Source organism: Choloepus didactylus, chromosome 6 (assembly GCF_015220235.1).
Source record: "Choloepus didactylus isolate mChoDid1 chromosome 6, mChoDid1.pri, whole genome shotgun sequence".
Taxonomy (NCBI): domain Eukaryota; kingdom Metazoa; phylum Chordata; class Mammalia; order Pilosa; family Megalonychidae; genus Choloepus; species Choloepus didactylus.
Genome location: NC_051312.1, coordinates 63,890,187 through 63,910,468, shown reverse-complemented (window position 1 = coordinate 63,910,468; position 20,282 = coordinate 63,890,187). Strand labels below are relative to the sequence as shown.

The 20,282-nt window shown below is 38.4% G+C and overlaps 2 pseudogenes; one reads left to right on the top strand and one right to left on the bottom strand.

The window, feature by feature from the left end:
* The first annotated feature begins 11,652 nt into the window (after window positions 1-11,652).
* Window positions 11,653-16,496, top strand: LOC119536958 (annotated as a pseudogene).
* A 2,954-nt stretch (window positions 16,497-19,450) lies between these two features.
* LOC119538455 lies at window positions 19,451-19,883 on the bottom strand (annotated as a pseudogene).
* Between the last annotated feature and the right edge of the window lie 399 nt (window positions 19,884-20,282).

The following is a 20,282-nucleotide window of genomic DNA, read 5'->3' as shown; positions in this document are numbered from 1 at the left end:
GGAGAGGCTAGGCCTCCCTATGGTTGTGCCTAGGAGCCTCCTCCCAAATGCCTCTTTGTTGCTCAGATGTGGCCCTCTCTCTCTGGCTAAGCCAACTTGAAAGGTGAAATCACTGCCCTCCCCCCTACGTGGGATCAGACACCCAGGGGAGTGAATCTCCCTGGCAACGTGGAATATGACTCCCGGGGAGGAATGTAGACCCGGCATCGTGGGATGGAGAACATCTTCTTGACCAAAAGGGGGATGTGAAAGGAAATGAAATAAGCTTCAGTGGCAGAGAGATTCCAAAACGAGCCGAGAGGTCACTCTGGTGGGCACTCTTACGCACACTTTAGACAACCCTTTTTAGGTTCTAAAGAATTGGGGTAGCTGGTGGTGGATACCTGAAACTATCAAACTGCAACCCAGAATCCATGAATCTCGAAGACAGTTGTATAAAAATGTAGCTTATGAGGGGTGACAATGGGATTGGAAAAGCCATAAGGACCACACTCCACTTTGTCTAGTTTATGGATGGATGAGTAGAAAAATAGGGGAAGGAAACAAACAAACAAACAGACAAAGGAACCCAGTGTTCTTTTTTACTTCAATTGCTCTTTTTCACTCTAATTATTATTCTTGTTATTTTTGTGTGTGTGCTAATGAAGGTGTCAGGGATTGATTTAGGTGATGAATGTACAACTATGTAATGGTACTGTAAACAATCGAAAGTACGATTTGTTTTGTATGACTGCGTGGTATGTGAATATATCTCAATAAAATGAAGATAAAAAAAAAAAAAAAAAAAAGAGAAAGTCATGATTCCACCCCAAAATGTTTGAAGCCAGTGATGAACTGAACTAAATTAAAGTTACAACAAAGCCCAGCTCCCATCTTACTTACAGATCAGACTGACTCACTTTAGGGGACTGAGAAAATAAAGGACAGTTTAGAGGTAAATATTAAGTAAACCAGTAAACTTCAGACTCTATTGTTATTTGACATAAGTTGTCTGGCATACATACAAAGAAGCAAGAAAATGTGACCCATGGTGAAGACAGGAATGGTCAAAATAAGCAGACCAAAAGATGGCCCAGGTGTTGGAACTATCAACAGGAACATTAAAATAGCTATCATAAAAATACCAAATGATCTAGTGAAAATGGTGGACAAAAATGTATGAAGAGGTCAGGCATTTCAGTATAGATGGAAATCATAAAAAGAAATACTAGAAATGAAAAATATGTCAGAAATCAAGAATTAATCGGATGGATTTAGTATCAAAAGGATCAGTAAATGTGGAGACAGATCAATAGAAAACATCCAAACTTAAAAACCAAGAGAAATAAAGGGGGGAGACAGAACAGTGTGTCTGAGTTCTGTAAGACAATTTCAAATGGTCTAACATACATGTAATTCGAGTCCCAGAAGGATAGGAGAGAATGGGACAGAAGAAATATTTGAAGAGGAAATGGGGAGAACTTTCCAAGACTGAATATATCAACCCACAAAATCCAAGTTCAGAGAAGCTCAAGTAAAATAAGTATATACTAGAGAATGAACTCTAATGGGGTCACAGAATAATGTACATCAGATGACCTAATAGATACTTCAAAGAAATGGCTTCCTTTCTTGTCTTTTTGTTTGTTTGTTTTTCTGGTTGGCTGTTTTATTCAATCACCTCCTTTTTAATTAATATTCATGAATTTAGGGTCAAATCAGCCTATTCTAGAGAGTCTGTTCCTAAAGAAACCAGGGAGATAAGTTTTAATTTTACATCCCCATAAAAGTTTTAGGTTCAACAATGATAAAGTTAACCAAAAATTAAGACATAACAGAAATGTATAGGTGTACCTATTTAGTTAACCAGATGTTTACAGATGACAGTCTTGCTCTTCGAGGGTTGCTGACATAGTAAAATTACATGCTACAAGCTAGATTCAACTTCATAGATCAATCTAAATCAGATCATTCGTAGGTTTTATTTAACATGCTGTATAAGCTACATTACTATACTCATCTCCATCTAATATATTTATACAATTCATTAACATATATGAAAAAATAATTGCTTCTAGTCCATCATCTATAGAGAATCCCCACAAAATAACTGCCATTAAAAGACAATATTATTTATTAAGTCTTAGTATTAGTCAACCATTTACAACAAAAATAGTATTTGACTTTAAACATTCAGCCAACTATTACGTAATTACTGTTTTCACAGTTCTTCCAATAAAAATAATCCTGAAATAAGAGTTTTTGTCCTGGACTTAGAAACTCACATTCCCTGAAAAATGTCCTTAGAAATCAGATTTGTTAGTCAATCAAGTTATATATTTGAAAAACATTCTCAAATCCAAGGGTGTTAATAAAAATTCAATAAGAAAATTGCTACATAGAGGCATCAAGGACCAATAAATGATGAAAGCTTTGAGTCAGAAGAAAAGGAAAAGTGAGTTCTTTCCCCAGCTCCATTATTAACTAGCTATTTGGACTTGGATGAGGCACTTCACCTCTCTAGGCATCAATTTTTTCAAGATCTAATAAGGGGTTAGATACTAGATGATAATATTCAACTTTGTATAATACTAAATTTAACTTGTAGAGTATAATCCTTTTCTGCAAATTTAGGGATATTAAATGTGCCAAGTAATATTTCTAGGTTGAAGGTATGATACAATCAAACTTCCTTATTTCAACCTAACAATTTTACTCCATGGATTCCTAGTGAAATTCCTTTTGATAAAAATTAAGAATAATTTAAATCACTAAGCTCAATTATCAAAAAATCTCCCTGAACAAAAAATTCCTAAAAATCTCCATCTGTCAATATGAACTTTTTATAATTAAACTTAATAAACTTCCAAGGGGTGGGGTGGGGGAGGGGGGGACCGGGATGGGACAGACTAGTATATTCAACTACTAAATGTAATAGGAAGCCACAGCTGTGTTTTAAGCAAAGACATTCATGTGACCCAATTTACATTATTAAAGAATCTTCATTTGCTTGGTGGAAAACAGACATAAGGAAAGCAAAAATGGAAGCTGGGATACCCATTAACAGGTAACTGAAATAGTCTTAGAAGAGAGTCAATAATGGCTTAGAACAGAATAATAGTAGTGGAAATGTTAAGAAGTGGTTCAATTCAAACAAAAAAACAAAAATGATAAATTTAGATAGTAAATGTAACGGAGGGAAAAAAACTAGTAATGTAATGAGGAATGATTCAACTAAGTCATTTTTGATGGTGTAACCAGGGAAAAGGTGAAATTTGAGCCACAACTTGTAGATATGAAAGAGTGAGTGATGGGAAAAGCTCAGAGAAGAACCTTTTGGAGCTTCTTCACAGATCTAAAGATAGGAGAGTCAAGTCCAGCTCCCAATCCACTCTTTACCCTCCATACCATTCTATTATTGTGATTATAATTTGCCCAAGTACTATAAGCACATTAATAAAGGGCTTAATTTTCCAATTTTGACAAAAAGCAAAGGCTACATTGTAGTCCAATAAGAAGTACATAAGAGATTCACAACCAGGGTGTCCATTCAGAACAACTTTCTGTGTCTGCATATGTGTATGACTGTGGGTTTGGGAGGGAAACAAGAAAGGGGGACACACTCACAACAAGAAGTTCCTGTTGAAAGACATTTTTTGACCAAGCAGTTTCAGTGTAACTCAGAATCCCAAGAGCAGTACCGCTTTGTTTAGATAATTACTAAACTTTTGACTACTTCATTGTTCATTCATTGGAATGAATCATTAAACATATTTTGACATTACCCAATTCCAACGTGGCAAATAACAGTAAGTTTTTGTGCTAAATGTTACAGTATAAGCTTGCATTTCCAACATGGCTTAAGGTAGGAGAAAAATGAGTTGCAACTGAGAAATGCAAAGTAGGTAATAGAACAATAAAAAACATGAATATGTCTGGAAATTTTCCCCAAGCTCCACCAGTTTCATGGCTAACAAATTCTTATTTCACATGTCACAATTTGCATGAAATTACTGGCTTTGTAGAACAAGAACAGAGAGAAGAAAAAGAGACCTGAGCTCTAATATCAGGCCTCCCTTTACTGTGTGGTCATAAGCAAGTTACTTAATCTCCGTCTTAGTTTTCTCATCTACAAAATGTAAACAATACTATCTCAGAGTGTTGTCAAAGTTAAATAAAATAATATATATAAAATAGTTAGTAAATAAGAGGCATTTAAAAAATACACATATCTGCACAATTACTGGAACAACCATCAGTATGTTCCCACTGTTAAAAAAGGCAGATAATTGAATCTCAAAAGCATTATGCTATGTACAAGGAGCCAGACTCAGAAGGCTACATAAGACTCAAAAGGCTATATACTGTATAATGGCAATTTATATGACACTCTGGGAAAGGTAAAAATAACAATTTACCAGAGGCTGGGGGGTAGGGCAAAGGGATTAACTAGAAAGGGGCTGAGGAGTAGAGCATGATGGAAATATTCTATATCACAATTGTGGTTACGGCACTTAAACAACTGTCACTATTTCTCATAATTCATAGAACTGTATACTAATAAGGATGAATTTTACTATATTTAAGTTAAACCTAAACAAATCTGACTTAAAAAAAAAAAAAAAAAAAAAGGAACCCTAAACAAGTGAACGTCAATTGTGGTGTCATGTCATGCATTCCAATACAGGCAGGATTCCAAACTGATGTCATTATGAGATCTAGCAAGATGAAACTAGGCTATCCCACAAATAAGATACCATTTCATATGACTAGAATGGCTACTATTAAAAGTATGAACAATAACAAGTGTTGGAGAGGAAGTGGAGAAACAGGAATACTCCACTGTGGGCATGTAAAATGGTGCAGCCATTGTGGAAATCAGTTTGGCAGTTCCTTAGAAAGTTAAGTATAGAATTACCATATGACCCAGCAATCCCACTTCTAAGGTATGTATTCAAATAAACTGAAAGCAGGGATTCAAACAGCTATTTGCACACTAATGTCCACAGGGGCACTATTCACAATTGCCAAAAGACAGAAGTAACCCAAGTGTACATCAACAGATGAATGGATAAGCACAATGTATTATGATGTATATAAATACAATGGAATATTATGCAGTCATGAAAAGGATGAACCTTGAAGACATGTGCTGAGTGAAATAAGCCAGATGCAAAAAGACACATATTTTATGAGCTCACTGATACGAAATAATTAGAATAAGCAAATTCATAGTCAGGAACTAGAAAAAGGGTACTGGAGGCTGGGGAGAGGGTAGGGAATGGGGAGTTAAAAGCTTAATTGGTAGAATTTCTGTGGGGAGTGATAGAAAAGTTTTGGTAATAGACAATACTGATGGTACCACAACATTGTGAATGTAATTAACACCACTTAATTATGTATCTGAATGAGGTTAAAGGGGGAAATTTTAAGTTACTAAAAATACGTTACTAAAATAAAAAGTTTTAAAACTTTCAAACCAGAAAAAAAAAAAAAGGACATTATTGGGCCAACTGGAAAAAAATGGAATTTTGACTTTATGCTTTATGTTAAATTTCTTAAACTTGACAGCCGTGCTTAAGGTGGTTATATAGTAAGCGTCCTTATTCTTAAGAAATGTACCTGGGAGTGTTAAGTGTTAGAGGAGCATGATGTACGCAACCTACTCTCAAATGTTTAGGTAATAGACAGTAAACAGATAGACAAAAAGAATGATACAAGAAATGTTGCAAAATGTTAATACTTTGTAAATCTGAGTATCTGTGGTGAGGGGGTATTTTGGAGTTCTATGTATTGTTTTTGTATTATTTTTGCAACTTTCTTGTAAGTTTGAAGTTACTCAAAATAAAGTTAAAAATACAAAACAACAACAACAACAACAAAAAACCCTGGACTAATCCATATTCCCCGGAGCCAAACAGTATTTTTTCCTAACTCAGAACTGTAGTCTAAAAAAAGACTTAATTCACAAAACTAGAAAGAGGTGTCAGAACAGTTATAAATATAATATAAACAAATATCAAGAGAATTAGTAAAAAAAAAAAATCAATTTATGGCTACTCATAGCACTGCAGTATTGTTTAATTAAATTAGGTCTCCTTCAGAGCCTACGCTGGGGAAAAATACATGCTTAGCATAATTCCCAGAACTGCAAATAAAACACTTGAAAAAAAGTGTTTTTCAGTTCCCTGGGACAGGCCATTTTCCTAAGTATGTCTCTCTCCCAACAACATCCACTTTCTTTTCCCTTCCCACCAGAAAGTAAGTATTTCCTCTGTAGTCTCTTCTCATTCATTTCCCTCATCTTTATATCTTGAAAGAGAATTTTGTCTTTGATTTTTCCTCTCATTCCACAGTAGCAGAATTTTAACAATCCTTAATTTCTTCCTGCTTCTCCTGGTATTATCTGAAGGTAAATTCTGGTTTTGTGAGAAAACACTTAAAACAAAAACAAAAACCTGTTTCAGTTAGTTTCCCATAGTGCAATGTTTTAACCTATTTTCTTTTACAATAACTGTCCATTCCTCTCTCTTCTTACAAATTCCTTATCAAATCCATACTCATTTCACAACAGAAACTAGCATTACCCTGCTCCTCACTTATAGACACCAGCCTTTCCTTCAGTCCCCCTCATTACCTTCCATGTCTACTGCTCTACTCAAGTTACAGTGAATGCAGTCTTGTGATAAGATTTCCTGGATCATCCAAAGACAATAAAATGTCTGGCCGTTGGCCTCTAAACTCTTTATTGCAGATATCTATTTATTCTCATCTCTTCACTTCACTTCTATCCTGTCCTCACCATTTCAAATAAGCCCTGTAAATCCTTGAGCCTACACTTTGTTCCTTTAACAAGTCTTTCTCAAGTCATTCCTTGGGCATTGAAATAAATCTGTCCTTGACACCTCATTACCTTCTTCTTCCAATAATTACAGTTCAAGATCTAAACGCTAAATGCAAAAATCAAAAATCTTGCCTAATTAACTCTCTTGTATTTTCAATCTAACTACTTTATCCCTTATAGCTTTTCTTCCTCACTGACAACTTTTTTTTTTTTTTTAACAACTAAAGTATTTTCCACTGTATGGATTGTACTTGGTCTCTCCTCATTGGAGTACAAACTCCCCAAAGATAGAAGTACCCATTCTTTGACATGCAGTCCAAAAAACTGGTAATTGCCTATCTAAACACTCAAATACCTTATGGGGAGATACAAAGAAAGAACACTGGGCTTAGGTGACATCAGAAGACCAAAGTTCAAGCACTGTCTCTAGCGTGTTATGCTAAACAAGCCACAACCTCTCTGGGCCTCATTTCCTCTTCAAGAGAATAAGAATACTTGCTCTCTACCTCAGAGGTTGTAAGGACTAGAAAAAGAAGAACATTAGGGAAAGTATAATCATCAATCAATACAAATGTAAGAACATTATTTATTATGGTTAGTCACAGTTTTTTCGTTTAATATAAGCTTGTAGTGTTTTTTTAAACCAAACTCATTGCACAGAAAATTAGTGAATCAGCATTGTACATTATTTATTCATATCAATAATGTAACTCTTGCACTTTAAGACTAACAGAAAGTCTTATATTTAACAGTAGGGATGTTAATTAAACAGTATCTTAATGCATTCTCAAGGTTAAAAGACAAATACTTGCTGCTAAGCCAACTTTGCCTCCAGGTCTATTAAAATCAGGGGTGTCTAAAAATTCCATTCATTTTTGTGCCCAAATAACTGAATTAAAAATTTTTTAAATCCAAAGTGTAGTTTAAAATTGTATAAATTCCTTTTTACTTGCCTAAAATGTTCCTGTACATTATCCATTTGTATTGTGAATCCATCACGTTATAAGTAACAGATTGCAGAGAAAAAGGATACAAAATACATATAAATCTGGAAAACAAAGATATAAAAAAAATGTGACCCCCACCACAGAGGAGGGGAAAACAAAGAGGTTTCTTCCAGTCTCAGCCATAATCTCATGAACAATCTGAATGATATCCTACAGCAATATCTTTCCAAGCATAACCATAATTGCAATAAAAAGAACATCATATATGAATACTACCAAATGATTAGATATTATAAATTACTAGAAACACATTTCTCACATGATTTGATTTATATTTTCAACCAGGAACTCAGAATAAAATAGCCGAATTTTCATGGTCTAGATCTGCGCTGTCCAACACGGTGGCCACTAGCCACATGAAGCTACTGGGCACTTGAAATGTGGCTAGTCCAAATTGAGAAGTGTTGTAAGTGTAAAACGCACAACAGATTTCAAAGATTTAATACAAAAAAATAATGTAAAATCTCTTACATATGTGGCTGTCATTTGTGACTCACATAATTTTTCTATTGGACAGTACTGCTTTAGATGTAGTCAAATCTTGAAAAAGGAAACAGGTAAGAGAGGTATTAAGCAGCCTGCTCAGTAACTGCTTAGTAGTAGCAGAGCAGGGTCTAGAACCTGATCACCTCTATCCTGCCTTCATTACTATAAGAAATTCATTCTTTAAGTCAATTTGAGCATCATTTCTCACCAGACCCGTTCATTCCATCTCTCAGCTTAGGTGATCATACCCTTTTTAGTACTTTGAACCTACTACTGCCCTTATAAACTCACTGTTATAATGTGTTTGTCTGTCTCCCCTCTATGGACTAGGGAGCTTCTTCAGGGTAGGTATGTCTCATTTTCTATCCTTGGAACCTTTGCAGTGCCAGGCACCCTCCATGCTCTCAATAAATGTCTGTTGAATTAATGAACTAAGGAGAGAGACACATGCAGCACAGAACTATAAAGTCTTTGGGGGGTTAATTTTTGGGGTATTTAATAGCATTACTTAGGTACAACTATCAAATCATATCATCTACTATGTGAATGTGCTGCACTGAATATTCGCCTTTATCCTTTACCTGGCCTTAAACTATTTTTGGAACACGGCAAATATAATAAAATAGATAATTTATGTTATCAAAGCAAGACAAGTTACAAAGCATTTTTTTTTTAAGTGTTTTGCATTACTGCTGCTCTGAGAAGTTTGGTCTGATGCCTTGATGAGAAGAACATAGAACTCTGATCTCTTGAGAAATTCAATGCTCTCCTTGGGTATAAGTTCACTTATGGAATGTATTCACTAAGTGCAAAACACTGTTCCAGATCAAAGAAAGAGTCCTGGGCAAGGGAACTAATGCAGCAATCTTCAACTAACTGAAAATTTTATAGCCATTCATGGCAGAAGTAGAAAACAAGGAATCATACTTAATATACAGCTCATTACAGAAAGTTTCGGCAGTTTTAAAAATTCCTAAATGAAGCACACCAACTTAGATACTTAATAAAACAGAAAAAGCTGTGAAACCTAAAGATGAAAAACATATATTCCTACAAGGAAAACTGCAAGCAACAGGCATGCAAAACATAAATAGCAACAGATTCTCATTTTAAAAATGCTTTAGAATCAATTAATTTAGCCAAAATTTTGTACCTATATAAAAACGAAGTTTCAGTCGATCTCTCTCTCTATTCTCATTAAATAATAAAATATCTCTATTCTCATTCAATTATAATGTTTTTCAGTACTCAAAAACTGTCTTAATATTAAGTCAGCAGATAAAAAGTGTACATGCCGCAGAAAAGGCACATTAGTCTAATTTGCTAAGGTGAATACTTTCCTATAAAAGCACCAGCCCCAATTACAGCAGAGCTGCTAAGCCAGGTCCCCTGTGGAGAAGTAAACCACAAGCCAGGGAGGTAAAGGTACCAAGTCTCTCCTAGAATCAGCGTTACTGGACCTCTACGCAGCCTTCCCCTTTCTGAACTACGTTTTCACTACTCCCTAAAAGCGCCTTCGTTTTTCTGCATCTCTTCTAATATGTTTCAATATATTAAACAACTTTCCCAATAGTGCTTTCCTGCCTAACGTCCACCTGGAAAAATATTAAGGCGCTTGTTTAATAACCTACTTCAAAGGGAAAAGCCCCCCCTTATTTCACTCAATTCAAACACTCACTGTTCAAAATAAAAATATAATTACCACCTCAACTTCTATCAGACTAATATAAGGAAGGAGCAGGCCATCTCTCCCACGTTCTTTATCTGCAGACTTTCCTCCTCATTTAATTTTCTCCTTTCTCATTTCCCTCCTCAATCCCCACTGCCCCCCCCCGAAAAAACATTCCACAGCTAAAGAATCTCGTTTTTAAAGTCAAACCATTTAGTGAGAAAAATAAGTACATGCTTTTTTCTTCAATTACTTATTGTTCTTCCGTCTCTCAGGAAGAGTTAAGCAAATATTTTGAATCTGATCGCCCTCCCAGAAAGAGGATGCGCTAAATACACACGGAAATAATTCTGCCTTCCCCAAACAAGTGGATTCGCGGCAAAAAGGCAACCAGGGGGAAGGAAGACGGAAAAGGATCATTAGTCCCCAAAGCCAGAGATGGGGCCGGAGGTGAAAGAAGGGGCCATAACTGAGAAGTGCAACAGACACACTCTCCAGGGTTTAAAAACTTGACATGAAAACAGGACCGGCGACTGCGGCGCCAGCCCGGTCCCCAGGGACAAGGGGGTGGCCTCCCCTCCCCCGTCAGAACAAGTCTTAACTCCCTGGCGCTCCTCAGTCTCCAACAGGAGGGGTCCGGTGGGATCGCGGGCCCTTTGCACTTTCCGCAGAGCAGTCGGCAACGGCCTGGGTGGAAGCAAGGCCCGGAGGGAGGTGAGTAGGGCCGGAGCAGCGCCAGGAGTGCGGGATGGAGGGGTCAAAGGCGGGCACCCGCGAGGCTGGGAGCCACAGCAAGGGACCCTCCCATTCCGGGATCGCCAGGGTCCCTCTCCGCCCTTGCAGAAGAGGGTCCCAAGTATTGGCCCTAGCCGCACCGACTGCTTCTCACCTCACGCTGCCTGAGCCTCCGCCCCCACCACAAGCCGAGCCGCTGCAGCCGCCACGGTCAGAGCCATTTTCCCCAGTGCCGCCTCAGCCACTGCCGAGAGCTTCGGCAGACCCCAGGCCAGCCAAGCATCGCACGTCACTTCCGCCCGGGGAAGCACCGCCTTCCGCACCCAGACTTCTTGAGGATTGGCTAGCGCAGAATGCCTACCTGAGGTGTAGGCGGGGCTTGGGCACGTCCGGTGAGGCTCAGGGGAGGTTGGTGTGGACTATGGTCCGGCCGGGATCGGGGAATGCCGGACGAGAACAATACTTAGTTCCGTGTAGCGCCAGGCCCGGGGGATCTCCTGGTACCCCAGCTGGCCACTTCTCCGTCCTGACGTCCCAAGCCCGGCTAGCTGGCCTGGGCGCCAAAGTAGCCTATTGTTCGCATGCCCTCTCCCGGGACTCCGCACACGCCCCGATCCGGGCTGCGGCTTTCAGATTTGCGGTCTTGGCCCCAGGCGGCTCCGAGATTAGTTTAGGATTGGAAGATTGAAAGGATCAGGCAAGGCTTAAAATCATTCAACGAAAATCGGCGTTTACCAATTGTTCACAGTGAATAGGTGCCGTGGGACGTGTAATTAGTAGCCTCTCACGTCAGTGTCTCATTTAATCCTTAAAACAGCCAGATAAGGTGGGTAGCCCAATAACGCACAGCAATACGTCTCTTTATCCATTACTAAATACCTGCACATACAATTTTCAAAATAATACCTTCTTCGTGAGAATTCAATGAAGTTATGCTTGTAAAGCGCTTAGCCCTAAATGTTAGTTTAAAATCAGATAACCAGGTGAAGCAGATAGGAAAATTATCCCCACTTAAAAACGGTGAAGCTGAGGCACAGAGATATTCGAGGAATGCGGCAGAGGCGCGATTCGCACTCAGTTTTGACTCCAAATCCGTGGTGTTTTACCACAGAGTGCCTCTTCAACAGTCAGAGAATGAAGTTCCTTCCTTCCAGAGGTTCACAATCTAGTAGTGGGCTGATTTTCACTTTGTGAAAAGTGCTCTAAGAGAAGTAGAAACTGCCTGCAAGTAACTGGAAAGGAATCTTTTTTTTTTTTTTTTTTTGGAGGGGTTGGAGGTGGAGAGGATGAAGCTGTGATAAACATGCCTAAGGGATGGGAAGATTTGAAGATTCGATGGAATTCTCATTCCTGATTCTGATTCTGTTCTCTAGAGAAGTATAGAAGCAACTGTATGATTATTCTTTGTGGTAGAGGATACCAGCTCTTGTTCACTCAGACTTCCTCTTCTGGTTTTCCTCCCCACTCATGCCGCGTGCACATATACACACACTTCCAGACAAGCTTACACACCCTAGAAGAATGTCCCTGAGGAATCTGCTTAGTTCCACGGCATTGTTCTGCTGTATCTTCTGATCAAAGGAGGAATTCCTAGAATTGGCAGCTCTTTCATAAGATTAAAAGGGGTGGGGAAAACGGTTTATCCTGGGGCTGGTTTCCTAGGTTCTGCTCCAGAACTGAGCGTGGGTGCCTTCAGGAAAGGGGAGAGGCCTTGAGAGAACACTGAGTCTTGAAGGAAGCTCAACAATTAGACTTTTTTGTATCTTTCTTATATTTTTCTTATGAGAAATATATACCCTGGGTCCCAGCAGCAGATTGCCCATGCTTGAGTCAGTTCCTTGTTGCAGTTCTAACGTCATTATTGTTTTATGAGTCTTGAATGACCCATACTTGGTAGTCTCTGATTGACCAGAAGAGTCCCAGTAAAGTGAAGAGGAAGAGAGGGAGCTTGGTGGTTCTCCACTTTCAAAAAAGGAGCATTCGCATATTGCCAGGTGTCAAGAATCCGAACAGGTAGCTCTCCAAAGGGGCATATAACATTTGTCTAGCAAGGGCCTTGTGAAGAAGACTGCATAAACAATAGAAATACAGACTTAAAGGAGAAAGTGCAAACTGGTGCTGTTGTCATTTGAAACCAAATAGAACATACTTGGTAGCTGTTTCTCCTCTTTCCTTTCTCCTGCTGGCTTTAATTTTAGGTTATAAAGGTAAAGTAAAGGAGTAGGGAGGAGGCATTACATTTTTAAGTGTTCTAATCCTAATCTCCCACAGAGAAATTCACAGTGCCACAAATATTCCCCAATTTCTACCAGTAAGGAATGAGAAATGGTCAACCTTGTTTTACCACAGGTAAAAAGTGGTTGATGTTTATTGAGCATTTGCTAAGACTTAGTGTTTTATAAGTATTATCTCAATCAATCCCAACAACAACCCTAGAGAAAGGTGTTATTATATAGCTAAGGAATTTGAGGAACAGAGAGGTTAAGTAACTTGCCCAAAGTCACACAGCCACAAAATAGTAGAGCTAAGTAACCAAATCTATGTCTGATTGCACAGCCCATGCTCTTTTAACCTCACACTGCCTCCAACAGGCCAAGAAGATTTAAATAGATTTAAATAGCAAACTTTATTTTGCTGCTAAAGGCAAAAAGTAGTCCTTTTCCTCTCTTTCCTTCCCCAGTGCTGTACCCTCACCCCAGTATAAAGACTCTGCTGGGTACTATATCACACAATATAAGAACTGTGGTTTCCCACAGATCATTACCTAGGGCAGACAGCACCATTATAGAGAAATGACACTTAGGATGGTAAATGTGTAGATGATTAAGGGATTTAAATTTGTAGAAAGTACAGGAAATGTCTACCTGGTAATTAATTCCACAACAACAAAATGTATTGAGCCCCTGATTTCTGTATTTCAGGTGCTCTGCTCTGTGCTAGGGATACAGTGGTGAATAAGACAAGGTGTCCCTACCCTCATAAGGCTTAGAGTCCAGCAGGGAAAACAAACATTAAACACCTACTTAGACAATTATTTAATCTAAATTGTGATGAGTGGTACAAAGGAAAGGTACAGGGTTCTTTGATTTAGAATGGAAGGCAGGCAGAAGTGACACTGAGCTGAGATCTTACAAAAGGATGAGTAGGAATTAGGTGAGGGTGGACAGGGGGGTGGGGAGAGCATCCCAGGCAGAGGGAACAGTGTGTGCAAAGACATTGAAGGAGGAAGGAGCAGAGTTCATCTGAGGAACTGAAAGAAGGCCACTGTTGCTGCTGGACTGGAAACAAGGGGGAAGTGCCTTCAGATGTGTGGTGAGGCAAACAGATCCTGCTGGGCCTGGGAGGCCATATTAAGAATTTGGGTGATTATCCTAAGAACAAGGAGAAGGGTTTCAAGCTCTTAAATGATCAGAGTTGCATTTTAAAAAGATTTCTTAGGGCTGGGTGGAGAACAGATTAGAGAGGGGCTAGAGAGGATTTGGGGAGTCCAGTTCAGAGATTATTGCAACAATGTAGGGAAGTGAAGACGGTGGAGTGAACTTTGTATAAAGCACAATAAATAAAAGCTGACCAAGGCAAGGTTCTTGGCTTGGAAATCATACGGGGAAGTGTTAAGAGCTTTACTAGGGATATGTACAAGTAACCTTGGAAGTTCAGGGGAAGGAGGGGGTAGAATGTGTATTAGTTATTTATTGATGCATATCAAGTTATACCAAAATTTAACAGCTTAAATCAAGAAACAGTTACCATTTCTCAGTTACTGTGAGTCAGGAATCTGCCTCAAGGTCTCTCATGAGGGTGCAGTCAAACTATTGGCTGGGGCTGCCAGTCTCCTCTAAAGGCTCAAGTAGGGGAGCTCCACTTCCAAGTTGTCAGAAGGCCCGATCTCTCACATACATGGTCCTACCTCAGTGCTACCTCACAATATGACAGCTGGCTTCCCCCAATGTGAGTGATCCAAGAAAAAGCAAGAAAGAACAAGAGTGAGTGAGAAAGCGATCATTGGAAGCCATCCTGGAGGTTGCCTAGTACAGATTTCACCAAGAGGGCAGCAACTGAACTGGTTATGTAGGAGTTTTTCAGAGGCATCTCAGGAGGAACAACATCCCAGGTAAAGCAAAGGGCATGTGCAAAGATACAGAGGCATGAAAAAACTTCCTGTGTTCTGGGGTCAGCTGTTAGCTATTCCATGACCAGGTGAGAGGGGGTTAGGGAATATCATTGATTCACCTGAGGAAATTTTGAGGCGGTAAAATGTCATCATTTGAAAGATGATAAATTTACTTCTTTCCATTTATTCTACAAATTTACTTGTACCTTTGTGGGAAAATATATATATATATATACAAGGATACTCGTTGAAGCACCATATAATAGGAAAATAGTGAAAACAAGCTAAATTTCCATCAAGAGGAGATAGGTTAAATAGGAAATGGAATATCTTGTAGCTGTTAAAAGAACATAAATATACTGATAAAATCTCCAATATGAAATAATCTGCAATATACTCTGTTAAAGAAAGAAAAACAAGAGCTGAGCCAAATAATCTATGGCATGCTATTTTTTGTATTAAAAAATGGAGTGTGTTGTAACAGCATTGAACATCTGTGAACACATATACAAACTGGTGCATCTATCTATAGAGGAAACCTGGGAAACCAGGGGTTAGTAATAGGAGGGAGCCTTCCTTTTTACTATATATTCCTTATGTACAGATTGACTTGTTACTATGAGCATGTGTTACTTTTTCAAATTAAAAAAAGAAAGAACTGCAAAAGAGGTTAGTAATTTTGGCATGAAGTTTATTTAGACTGCATTGGATGCTAATACATTTTGATTCCAAGCTGAATGATCAAAAAAAAAAAAAAAAGAGAGAGAGAGTAAGAACAAGCTTGGGCAGCCACGCTGGACCACAGTAGCCCAAGATAGCCAACTTCAAGGTGGGTGTCAGATGAGGAGAAGGTATGCATAGCTGCTAAATTCATCACTCATGCATGCCCAGGGGAATTTAATGAAGTGGTTAGTGATATCTGACTACTTACTTACTTAATAACAACAGTCTTCTCAGGGAAGGGCCAGCACATGCATTTGCCCAATAGAACATGGATCAGTTCACACCTATAAAGATAGAAGTATATGAAGATCAGGTCTTAATTATAGAACATGGTGACTTGAGTAAAAGCAGATTTTTAGATGTAAGAAAAAAAACTTCCTTTAAGTTTGATCACTTGTGGAAAGAAGCAAGTGACCCCCAACCAGAAGTGTAGATGGTGGTCTGAAGTCTTGGATAGCATCTTGTAATACTGTGTTAAAGGGCCTATGTGAAGGATCATTATTCCAATGGCTTCTGTACTGTTTATGCTAAAACTATAGATGGGCAATAGACTATTATTACATGTACTGAAAGCCACCAGTTTCAGCCTAAAAACTTCTGGAGATCAGAATGGAAGTTCACCATCACACCACCTACAATCCAGGTGGTTGGAGTGCTTAAGATTCAGGTTCACTATTATGAAGATGGCAGCATTCAGTTGGTTAGTCATAAAGATGTGCAGGATTCCATATCTGTTTCTATGAAACCCACATTGCCAAGAAGTTTATTAAAAATCATAAAGCATGCAGAAAATGAGTATCAGACAGCAATTAGTGAAAACTATCAAACAATGTCAGAGACCATCAACACCTTGTACCGGCAGCTTCCAGTTCCCCACACCAAAAATCAACTTGGAACAAGATAATCAGTTACAAGACTGGCAAAGAAATGCAGAATGCTTAAAGGCTGAGTGTAGGATTCTTCGGTAAGGGGGGATGGGGGATTGGGTTTCATTCAACTTGTGGTTACATGATAAACAAGAGTGATATTGTACTAGGGCTTTCAAAGTTAACCAGCTTTCTAGCATCATGGAATACTGTTGAACCTCTAGCATTGTCCTGATTCTTTTGTGTTCTCTGTCTTATTATTTTCTTTGTAAATCTTTTTTTTTTAAAAGAAATTATGTCTCATTTAATGTTAAAGAGAAAGATCTAACCAGGATTCATTTTACTGTTTAGAAAATTTTTTTAGCCATGAAGCCCTGTTATTGATACAGACAGGTAATATGTTCGGTACTTTTCTACACCATCTTTCAAAGCACTTCTGGTACTTCATTGGTTTTTACTGATCCACCAACAGCTAAAGAGGCTGTCCTACAAACTATAGCTAAATGGAAGACACTTTTATCCTTCTCCCTCCAACTGCTTTGATCATCACTTATGGCATCTCATAACTGTAGTTCTCACAATTTTGGATTGGGGCTTTCAGGTTATGTTTCAGGGGCAAAGGAAGTTTTCTGGAAATTCATTATAGCCAGCTTCTCTGAGGAAGCTGTTTTTAAATCCAAAGACTTGAACTGCATTCCCTGCGCATAAATGTGTTTGTTTTCTTCCCTACCTTCATTGTCTCCTTCGCATCTAGTACTGTGGTGATTATAGACATCTGCATTTTTAGAAGAGTTAGAAGAGTTTAGAATATTTTATCCATTTATTATTCTTTTAATATTCAAGAACTGCTTATATACTATGGATGTAGTAGGGTATGTAACTTGGAAAATGCAGATGTTGAAGGAACAGTAGCTATCTTGTGCTTTAATGCTTTGTGGCAAGACTGTACTATAAGCAAACGAACTAAAGAGCTATGTAAATCATGAATAAAAACTAAAAATGAACCAAAGTGAGAAGGATAACTTCCAGTCAGCATCTTTCTATTGTAACCAGTTATTTAAGGGAATACTGGTGATTTGTTCTAAAAAGATGTAAAACTTGTTCCATATTACTCTTCTTCAACCCTGCCTGCCAAGAATGCGAACATAACTGTGATGTAGCAACTCTTCCTAAGTTTATTGACAGGTTATATATGTTTGATCTCAGAATACACAGGTGACACAGATATGATATGACAACTGGTAATGATGGATTCATTTACTTTGTTTACACTTCCGGCCTTAAGGGAAGGTCAGTTTTTATAAAAGGTATCTTCCTTTCTCCAAATACATGTCAAAAAAGAGAGGTGATTGTGCTTTAGCTTTGTTCTTCTCAGTAATACAATCAAGCATGGGTGTTTTCAAGTGACCCAATGAGCTGTAAGTATATTTATTTCAAATAAAATATATTTCTATTATTTGTCATTCATACTATCCATCCATGCTACACTATCCTGTATATCAGATAGTCCAATAGAAATATACTTGTTTTGTTCTAAAAATAAAAAAAAAAGTTTGGAAGTGATGTGAAGTTGTGCAGACTCAGAGTATCTGATGTAGGTTGGGATCCTGATGTAGTTGTCATGTTATAAGCTTATTTAAAAGTTGGGATGGGGTGTTTAGGGTAATCAGTCCTTCAAAGAAATGTGTCCGGGATTTTCTAGCACAGTGCCAACATTAGATTCAAATCAGTTCAATAAACAATGGCTGAGTACAAAGGAAACACAGATGATACAATCTTGACCCTGCCCTAGAGGAGCTTACAGTCTAGTAAACACAAAAACAGAACAGAAAAACACAGAAGTGCGCAAACAGAAAATGTCAATACACTGTGGTAAAAGCTATGGTAAAATTGTCCAGCCAGCTGGAAGGGAGAGTGGAGCAAGGGAGGCTTCACAGAGGAGGTGGCCCTGAAGGATGGTAGGAGTTGGTGAGGTAAAGGTGGGGAAGGTTACTTCAGGCAGAGAGAAGAGCATGAACAAGTGTTCAGAGACCTTAAAACACAGGGAATTTGGGGAAATGTGGAAGTTAAATATTACCCATAAAGGCAGTAGTTTAAATAGATGGCTAAAAGTTATATTTAAATCTGTAGAGCTTTGCAAATTTCTTTCACATTAATATATTAACAGACTTTTTAAATCTTTTGTCATACCAAGGGTCCTGATTTTTTATTGGAAAGTATGATCATGGTAGTCAACAGTAATCTCTTCATTTTCTGAAATTCTAACATCTAATTACTTACTCATTTAGACCTTAATTAGCTCCTATCTTACAGTGTTTTCAAATTGTTTTGTAGTTATAGCTTCCTTCCATCTATTGAGTTCTTATGAAGTGTCAGGCATTGTGCTAAGTGTTACTTACATTGTTTTATTTAATCCAAAGACTGATTTTTTTTTTACCAATACTATCCTCAACTTCTCCCATACAAGATCATTAACGTCCTGAGGGCAGAAACCAAGGCTTATATCTATGTATTTCCTTCTCACAGCTTCCCTACCCAGCCCCTCCCCATTTAACCCCACCTCCCCCACACACATAATTTCCCACTCTCCCTTGAACCGACACCCATCTAGCTTTTGCCCAATTTCTCTACGTCCTATTATAATAAAACTCAAAAGAACTGTCAATACTTATGATTCTATTTTTTCACCCCACCAGGCATTCATTCTCTCCCTATACTGAAATATCTCTTATCAAGTCCTTACTGACCCGTATCTTGCCAAAGTCAGGCCAACTCTCAGTCCTCATCTTTCTGGACCTCTCAACAGCTTTTGACATTGGTGACCTCGTTCTCTAGGCTTCCATGATGCCAGGTTTACCTAGTTTTCCCTCTACATCCCTGGTTACTGCTTAGTCTCTGATTGGCATCTTCCCCTTTATCAGACTTCCAAATGCTGGAGTGCTCCAAGACTTAGTCTTCACCTTTTATTTTTATTTATTTTTATTTTTGGCATATGAAAACTTATTACCACTGTGATTGCATCATCCAAACTTATGATTTTGGTCTTTCCTTCTTGCCTTTGTGTAAGACCAAAAGAAAAACATTGGCCACTTTGATAACCTTAAAGCAGACCCCAGGAATGTCACCAACAGCATGATCTTTGCAACCAAATCCAGCAACTAGAGCTTCATTTTTTTCCTCAATGAAGTTCAAGCAACCATCATTGGTCATGAAGACTGTGATTTTCTTGCCGTTCTTATTCAGCTGGACCCGGACACATTTCCCAATGGCAGAATTTGACTATTTGGGTTCAACCCTTACTTTTCCCAACACAATTCCCTTTGCAATTGGAAGTACCTCCAAATGGGTTAGTCTTCATGACTGTGCCCAAATGGGCTTTATTGTACTGTTTATCATGCCACTTTTGTTTCAATCAGTGGCTATAGGGCTTCTGTGTAGTACGAATACCTCAATACTTGCCCATCTTTCTGGCACCATGAGCCCATGTAAAAGCTAATCTTCAACTCTTTGTCTTTGTTTATGCTTCTACCTAGGTGAGCGCAACTCTCATGACTTTAAATATTATCCTGAAGTCAGTGATCCTCAAATTTATATATCCAGCCCCTGACCTCTTCCCTGAGCTCTAAACTTTGTATTTACTGTCTTCTTAATATCTCTATTTGGATATCTAATAGGCAACTCAAAATTAAGATGACAACCAAAGAACTTTCAATTTATCCCCTCACATCTGTTCTCTACTTCCACATCCCCTTATTCCCCAGGTTTTCTCCATCTGCAAAATTGGTACCATCAGCCCAGTTACATAGGCCGAAAGGTCAGAAACCATCCTTGATTCCTCTCATTCCCTCATACACCAATCAGG